The 7,739-nt window shown below is 29.7% G+C and overlaps 1 pseudogene; it reads right to left on the reverse strand.

Annotated features, from left to right (window-relative positions):
* Positions 1-416: 416 nt before the first annotated feature.
* Positions 417-2,004, reverse strand: LOC112683152 (annotated as a pseudogene).
* Positions 2,005-7,739: the final 5,735 nt, after the last annotated feature.

Raw genomic sequence — 7,739 nt, forward strand, 5'->3', positions numbered from 1 at the left:
CCGAAACGATTTCAACCCCTAAAACGTCTATTTTGTGTTTGTAGAAATTATCTCTGGTGGTCATATAAATAGGAAATAATCTAGATTTCAAAGAGTGATGGATTGCTACGGCCACGACACCAAACCCATCTGGTCGATCAGATCTGTGAATTCTAAAAGAAGGGATATTCATATAACGGAAGGGGATGAGCCAAGTTCCGGAAATTATTCCAACATAGCATTTTTGAACAGAGAGAAGGTATATAAGAGAAGGAAGACGAGCTGATAGGCTTCTTACATTCCATTGTAAAATATTTAGATCGTTGCCAAAAAAAGATATTATATACGTTAGAGGACATAATGCTTGTGTAAAGTTAATAACGGGTAAAGATGTGGTAATTTATGCTAGGTTTACGTACAAAAGAATAGAAGGTTGCTTAGGAAATATGTTTGAAGTTGGGTATAGCTAGTAAAGAAAATAGAGAAGATTCAATTAAGGACTGAAGAGCAGAAGAGGAGAAATGTGAGGATAGAGAGGGAGAGTTAATCAAAGTTTCGGAAAGTTTTAAAGATAAAGCATGTACCCAAGAAAAATCGTTAGAGCTATTCGACATAAAATTACATTGATTAGATATATTATCTAAATAATTTCCATTAGGGAAAGGAATGAAAGGTTCAGCGGGTAAGATGTTTTTATTTTTATTTGACGTAGTATAAGGTTTCTGTTTGGGTTTTCTAAAATTAAAAAATTGATACTTTCGTTTTAGTTAGGAAAATTGTCATCGTAACGAGGCATATTTGGATTCAAAATATTGGGGTTTGGAAGCTGACTATTTACTACATCAGTGTATTTAATAGCTGATGTATAACATTTATTTTTCTTAAATTCTAAAGCACCTTTATAAGATAAATTTTCAGTAGCCATGATTTTTTTTATAACTTTTTGAGCTGACCATTCCTGACAGCTACGGTCTGTAGCAACATGTGGAAGTTTGCAGAAGAGACAGGTCAGATCTGTGGTAAGAATGGATGGGAAATTAGTGATAGAATGTTTGGAACCGCCGCAATAGATGCATCGAGAATCACTGCGACAGAATTTTTGGGTATGCCCATAACGTAGACATCTATTGCATTGTACCGGAGTGCAAATGCTTGGATGGACGTTGAAAATCATATTGTAAACCGGAATGTATTGAGGGAGACAAAAATTTGAGTTCAACGATGTGTATGGGTACGATATTGCCATCTTTTTTGATTGGTATACGTTTGAAGCTTACGAATTGGAAAGATGATAGGACTCCATCCAAAAAATCGTTCTCGGAAACGTCTGGATCGAGTTTAATTCTACTAAAAGTGTATATAAGGTTCGAAAGAATACTAGCTGTAAAGCCATGTTCTATTAAAACATCGAAAATCAAACATAGATTACCATTCAAAATCGAGTCAAAGATAATCTTGATTTTTTTTGCGCCAGCGGGTTTGATGTTAATTATACGGTGAAATTAGTAGAAAAAAATTTGGCTGCTTTAATCGGATACCAATTACCTAAATTTTTATTAAAAACGATGCATTCAATAAGTATCATGACGAGACCGTTATAATCAGCAGTGAAGGTCTGTTGTGTAGGTTGAGACGACATATTAATAACATTGGGGTTATAAGTAGAATACGTATAAATGTTAATTGGCGTTGAAATCACACCAGTGATGGAATGCGAAGTAAGATCATTAAAATTATCAGAAGATAAGCTGTTGTAAATGATCGAGTCTGTTGACGTACTGTTTTCCGTAGATACGAGATTATTATAATCGAAGGCCGAAGTATTTAACATCGGAGTGTTGTTTAAAATTTGTTGAAGTTCAGGGGACTTGGGAGAGAGTGAGTTGGCTTTTAACTTACGTTCATTTTTTTTTTTTTGAGGAGACAGATGTATAGCTGGAGTCAAGTGCACGATTAGAAGATAAAATATGTTTTAATGATGGGTGATTTACCCAACCGCGAGTCGCCGCCCGAAGACGACGACATATAAAGGTAATTAAAATGCACTAACGATTAGATACAATAAATAAATATTAATAATAGCTACTATAAGAGTAGATGGAAAAGAACACAATCGAACACTACGACAGCAAAAACGCGATTGACGATTGTGCAATATTATAATGATAATATTTCTGAATTTTTTAATAATGAAGTTTATTCAGGTGAAAATGAAATAATATTTTATCTATAATGACTCCACAATATTTATTAATCATTTTTATAAACTTTTCACCATATTAAAATAAAACAATATTATGAACGAGATGTCAATAAACAAAAAGCGTAAAATTCAAGAGGAAAATATAGGATTTAGAAGTGAATGGACAGATACTTTTGCATTTATCCAAAACATTATGGAACAAACAAAATGTCTCATTTGATAAAAACTTACGACTAAAAAAATTAAAAAAAAAATTTTTATCCAAAAAGCTCTCTGGACATCATGGTTTTGTAACTTTTTTAAAAAAAAAATGGCTTTTTCTATGAAAAGGTCCTTTACTACTGATATAGGTAGATGAAAACAAATAATAAATATAATTTAACCTAAAATTTACAAAATGTACAAAAATAATAGATAATAGTACAATGAGCTTAAGAAAAAATAATGTCTTATAACTAGTGGTCACATATATTTAGATAAATTATTGAAAGTAAAATTTAAATGCTGCTTAAAGATAAATAATGATTGGCTATTAAAAAATTCTATCTTATATTTATTTGATATATACATATTTCGGGAAATTGGAAAGTTCAACGTATAATTTTTTTTGATAAGTGGAAGTACAGATGATAATAGATCTAGTAATACGTTGTGGAATAAGAACGACAATTGACTAAGAAACTCAGGACAGTTAATGTTATTGCGAAGGATATTAAATTATAAACGTAAATCAAGTTTTATTTTATAAAATTTTAGAGAGCCTATGTTGAGAAGATCTAAAATCAGAGTGTAAGAAGTATGAGCAATGCGAGAAATTTAACAGCGATAACAAAGAGAGTTTACAAATTTATTTTGAACAGAATCTGTTCAAGAATCTGTTCTATACTCCTTACGTTAGATCCTCTCTTGCCTATTATTCTACTGTCTGGTCTCCTAATCTTCTCAAACATGAACTATCATTAGAATCAGATTCAGTAGAATAATAGGCAAGGGAGGATCTAACGCAACGAGTATAGATTAGACTTAGTGCATTGAAGTTTCAAAATTTACCACTGGAAAATGTTATTAAGCCAAACTGCTTTAAAGAATTATTTCTTTTATAATTTACATAAGTATCAAACGTAAGTTTAATATAAAAAAAAAAAAAAAAATTATCTAGATGTTTAAACTTTGAAACTCAGTATTTTAGACAGGTAACGTTATGTTAGAATAGGAGAGACTGAAAGACATTAGTTTACATTTACTTGTATTCAATGCAAAATTAATATCATTACATCATTTAGAGAATGAGTTTAGATCAGATTAAAGATGATTAGCGTTATCTAAGGATTTTATGATATGAAAAATTATTATATCATCAGCAAACAATAGCATATTTGAAAAAGAAATAAAATATTGTTGGTAGATATGAGAAAAATTATAGAAGCTAGATGGTAATCTTGAGATATACCATTAGTTTGTAGGAAAGAATAAGAAAAATAATATTTATATTTTAAAATTTGGAAACGAACATAATAATACGAAAAGAACCACAAAAGGCAATTGGTTACAAATACCAAAAGCTTGAAATTTATTTTTTTAAATAATGTGATTAATTGTATCGAAGGTTTTGGAAAAAATCAGTGACGATTACGTTAAGCTGATGGCCAGTATTAAATGCATCATTTATAAACTGAGTAAAAACTAGTAAATTGGTTGTTGTTGGTTTTAATTCTTGAAAACCGTGGTGCTTGTTAATTATTTAAGAATTAAGAGTTGGAATTATTTGTTTAGATATTAGGTCTTCGAATGGTTTAGGAATCACTGAAAAGTAGTGATGGGTCGAACTGTTCGAATCTCGAACCGAACCGAACCCTTGATGTTCGGTTCAGTTCGAAATTCGAACTCGGCATGAAAAAATGAATTATCAAGCATTTTTACTGTTCGAAAATCAAACTTGAAAAATTTGTCGAACCAGACTTACTGGCCACGATAGTTCGAAAACCAAATTTTTGTACAATTCTTCAAAAGTTATTTTTGAAAAATAAAAATTGATAATGATTATTTAGAAATAATTAGACTACTGGCGATAGAAAGTGATAGTCTGTAAAGGGCATGTTATGCATTATTTATAATAATAATGCTATTATTATAATAATAATGTTATTTTTCCAGTCACCTGTTACACACCCACCCTCCACCGACCAAAACATTAATAAGTTGTTAATCACCAAGAGGCAGTGTATCTACATTCATAAATTAGCTATTTTTGTTTTTAACATATTTATTATAGAGGTTAAAATCTATTTTGGGTAAATCCATGGTAATGTTCCGATACCGCGACTGTGCTGTTAATAAAAACATGTTTACAACTTACGTCTTACATTATAAATTCTATTAATCATTCTATATTTGTGAATTATAGTTATTATTACTATATTTTTATATATTATTAAAATGTACTGATTGTATTGTCATATTACACTCAATACTCAATACTCAATGAATATTTTATAAGCTACAAGACAACATGAGAGAGCACAATACTGGTTTTGAAAAATTATAATAATAAGAAATTATCTAAAATTTAAATGTATTATAAATACTACAATTACTTAGACTTAAAATTTAAAATGTAGATTAGGTAATACGAAAACTTAAAATACAATGGTAATTAATAATTATGGTTGATTTAATTTGTAGGTAGGTACAATGTACATAATAAAAAGTATTGAGTTCGAATTCGAGTTCGACTTAAAATCAAAATAGGTTCGGTTCAGTTCGAGTTCAAAAAAATCTAATTTAAAGTTTGGTTCAAGTTCGGTTCGATTTAAAAAATCAGGATTCGACCCATCACTACTGAAAAGAGAAAAATTGGTTGATGATTAATTACATTAGATGAATTACCATTTTTATGAATGGGGGATGATATCTACTAGATTTCCAAAAAAAAAAAAAATGGAAAATATCTGAAGAAAGGGACAAGTTAAATAAAAATTAAATAAGTAGCGCAAAAGGATAATGAAAATATATTTACAACGCTGTAGAAATATAATATAAATTAAGTCAAGACCAGCTGAGAGTTTATTGTTGAGTGAGTTTGGGGGTTCGAAAATGTTAGATAAAGAGATAGAACTAAATTATAAAGGAAAATTAAAACTATGTGTATGAGTGGTTCGTGAATTAAGTGTAATAGGAGCGAGGTTAACAGATTTGTTGTATAAATACAGTCGAATCGCGATAACTCGAACCTTGATAACTCGAAAAACTTGACAATTCAATTTTTTTCTTATTTCCCTAGAAATGCTCATAAGACTCAATGTATTATAAGTCTTATTAACTCGAATATAAAATTGTGATAAGTAGCTTGGTTGAAGTATATTACTTTATCTGTTATATCCGTACTGTACAATAAAGAGTAAACGAGTAGATAGAAACTGATTATTGGTGCATTTACAGTAACAGTAAGTATAAATAAAAATAAAAATTAATATGTAAAGTCATGTACAGTCAAATACAATTATCAATTGCTTCAAAAAATTTGAATTCTATTTAATGAAGAGCAGTATGGTATATTTTTATTAAACAATGACGATATATAAGATTGGCAAATTGTAGCAGATATATTTAATATAGATCAACCGACTACATTTCAATCGTATGCTATAATTGTTGATATTGTTGTAGTCAGTAGACTATTTATAGTATATATGTTATTTTTATTGATAATGAAATCATGGGTATAAATTAGGGCGACCATATTAAGAAAATAAAAAATCGGGACAGCTGTTACTTCCCCTCCAAATAAAAAACACCTCATCCATATATATTCTCTCATATGCACACAAATCTCGTGAGTTAAAGTCCAAATTTCTGTCATATTTTGACAAAAAAAAAATACCTCATAAAAAAAACCATAAAAAAAAAACCTCATCCATATATATTCTCACATATGCACACAAATCTCGTGAGTTAAAGTCCAAATCTCTGTCATATTATGAACAATTATTTTCTTTTTACTTTACTCTTTTTTAATAAAATAACCTAAGTAATAAAATATTTTCTTTTAATTATTATTAATTTTATAGTCCGTCGGTATCGGGACTTGACGCTCGTTCCACGAAAACTTTTATCTGTTATTTCTTACTTTGGTTTCACATTTTAAATATACGAGTAAAACGGTTTTATATATTTTCATACATAGATATTTTATTTACAAGCATTAATATTTTTTATAATAAATAATATGACAATAACGGGATAATAAGCGTCCCATTCGAAGTTTGTGAGGACAACGGGACGTGATGATCAAAAAAGAGACAATCCCGTTTTAAACGGGACGTCTGGTCACCCTAGTATAAATATATCAAATGATTCCCAGGCCCGTATTTAAAAATTCGGCGCCCCCGAGTATAAAATGTATGCCCCCCTCCAAAAAAAAATAAATAAATAATAATAATCTAACACTTATTATTTCGTCCATAATCGAGATTCTTTAATATTAAAATATAACTTATAAATCGTTTTTAATTAACAAATTAAACAAAGTATAACATAATAAAACATACTTTATTCTTTTTTTCTTTTTATTTTTTTCATTAGGTACATCATTTTTAAAATTAATTTTGCTAAAATATTTTGTCGTTCCTGAGACTTGACGCCCCTGGGCATGTGCTTACCCGTGCCCCCCTCTAAATACGGGCCTGATGATTCCTGATGAGCTTGAAATATGATGACGGTGAACCAAGCAATGTCATCATTACAAACTGTTAGGCAATTTGTTGTATCTACCGAAGGCGTGAATAATTCTATATTTCAAGTCATAGGCAAATTAGAAGATTTTGTGTTAACATTTATGTATATATGCTTATCACAAAGTTTTTCATCGTACATTTTTAAAATTATATTTTATTACATAACTCGAAGTTTTGATTTAATTTTGATAAATTCGAGTTAGGTATATCGAATAATACGTATCTGGTAGTGAATTTTAATCCCCCTTCAACTGCGAGTTATCGTGACTCGACTGTACTATTAAAATTATCAGCAAAATAATTTCAACAGAAATATAAAAATATAAACAATATCCACAGTTGTATTTGTCAGCCACAGACATCGACATTTCTAAAGCGAATGAAAATTGTTGGCTCGAAAACGAATTTTACGACCGTAATTTATTATTCAAATAATGTGTCAATGCCGTCAGTGTAAAATGTATCATACATAAATCATTAGTTCTTAGTGGAAATTTAACCGTAAAGCTCAGAACGGTTTTTTTTTTTAACATACATATTTTTATTTATTTTTTTATTTAATATCGGTATCTAATTTTGAAATATCGCGAGAAGCTTTTATTAAAACCCTCATGCAACAATTATCAAAATAGTGACACTTTTTTCTTCTAATTGATTTATGATCCTCCACGAGTGTTCGCCGCCAGAATACAGTCACAATACAGTGACTAGTAGTTCATAATACAATCACGCATTGCCGCGGGAACATATTTATGGTATTTTTCATAATGATTATTACTCGAATCACCGCGGCAATAGAGGTAGGTGTCAAACCGTCGGCAGTC

The sequence above is a fragment of the Sipha flava genome, unplaced genomic scaffold, assembly GCF_003268045.1.
Source record: "Sipha flava isolate LNK unplaced genomic scaffold, YSA_version1 220_pilon_pilon, whole genome shotgun sequence".
NCBI lineage: Eukaryota > Metazoa > Arthropoda > Insecta > Hemiptera > Aphididae > Sipha > Sipha flava.